Genomic DNA, 1,822 nt, shown 5'->3' on the forward strand with positions numbered 1-1,822 from the left:
GAGTAGGATTCAATGATTGAATGACTGTGACGAGCTCCTAACTCGCGATTGCAGGGCGTTAGTGACAGACGCAAAAGGATAGTAAATCCTATTCCAGCATGATCGAGAACCGACAGATGAATAGCCGTGCTGTGACAGGGTGCGTGAGCATATTATTCACTGAGAGGATAAGATGAAGCCATTGGTAAGGGTGATGCCTCCAGACGATTAGCCGTGTCGTGACAGGGCATTGGATCATTTTCCCGTGAGATGACCGAAAGTAGCCATTGACAGTGGTGATGTATCACATAAAGCCAGCCATGGAAAGGAGTAAGACTGATTGGATGAAGATAGCAGGAAAACAGAGGTTCAGAGGAACGAAAAGCATCTCCATTCGCTTATCTGAAATTCCTACCAATGATTTACATAAGTACCTCTATCCCTATTCTTTTATTTATTATTCGAAAACTCCATAATTATTTTATATCCGCCTGACTGAGATTTACAAGGTGACCATAGCTTGCTTCATACCAACAATCTCCGTGGGATTCGACCCTTACTCACGTAAGGTATTACTTGGACGACCCAGTGCACTTGCTGGTTAGTTGTATCGAAGTTGTGACAATTATAAATTAAGATCAGAGCACCAAGCTTTGGAGCCATTACCAGGATTTGTTTGAGCCTGGAGATCACAATTTCGTGCACCAGCTATACATCTCATACCTTTCATATTCTCTTCTTAAAGATTGTAGCTTTGCTTTCTGAGCTTTATCTACGCCTTTGTATGATAGCTTCAACGTGTTCCATGCTTCTTTTGCACTTTTGGCATTTGCTATTTTGCCAAATACCGTATAATCTACTCCTTGATGAATTTGAGATAGCGCCAATTGATCTTTCCTTTGTTGGACAGCATCTGCTCCTTCTTGCAAACCCGGTTCAATGAAATTCCACATGTTCTGGGCCTTCAAATGGGTAGACATCAAAGTCTCCCAATAACTATAATCAAGTTTCCCATCTAACTTGGGACCGGACCATACAATATTGAAAGTGTTTGCCATACTGACTCTATGAATAAACAACTATGTAAGAACTCTCCCACACCTCACAAACTCTAATCTCAAACCCCAGGCGCTGGATTAACCAGCTCTGATACCAAATGAAAGTATAATACCCACACTTAATTGGCCCCAAGATCACTCACTTTCTTAAGTAACACTATCATATTTTCAATCTCTCAAACTCACCAACACTCATATGAAATAATAGAACAAAGAAGGACTTCACATAATCATATCTTTTTTCATTTCATGGAACACGCAAAATACATAAGGCATATGTGCCTTTATATAGGCAAAGTTTCATACTAAAAGTTCATGATTCTACTAACTTCTTAATACACATACTTATCCAACTTTGCTTCTTACTTTGACTATTCAAATAAGTAACTTCTTGTAATTTCTAACACATCTTGAAAATTCTTTATTAAGCTTAGTCATCAATCTTGAAGCTTCCAATGCACTTCATGATTTTTCTAGTATGGAGGTGATGAGTACAACTTCCATTCAATTCCAATTCAATTTGATTTTGAACTTCTTCAATGTTCTAGTATATTGTAGTTGTACTACTTTCTTGAATATTCTTAATTTAATTTTCTAACAACAACAGACCCTTCTATTTATGAATTGTCATTGGACTATCTTAATGTCGATTTCAACAAGATCAGTTATAACGCCACAGGTTTTGGCCAATTAGTCTGTTGTGAAAAGAGAGAAAGCTCTAGGAAGAAAGCTTGTTCAACGCATTATAGCAACAGTTAATTATTTCAATTTAAATACCGGTATTA

This window comes from Arachis ipaensis, chromosome B06 (genome assembly GCF_000816755.2).
Source record: "Arachis ipaensis cultivar K30076 chromosome B06, Araip1.1, whole genome shotgun sequence".
In the NCBI taxonomy this organism is placed as follows: domain Eukaryota; kingdom Viridiplantae; phylum Streptophyta; class Magnoliopsida; order Fabales; family Fabaceae; genus Arachis; species Arachis ipaensis.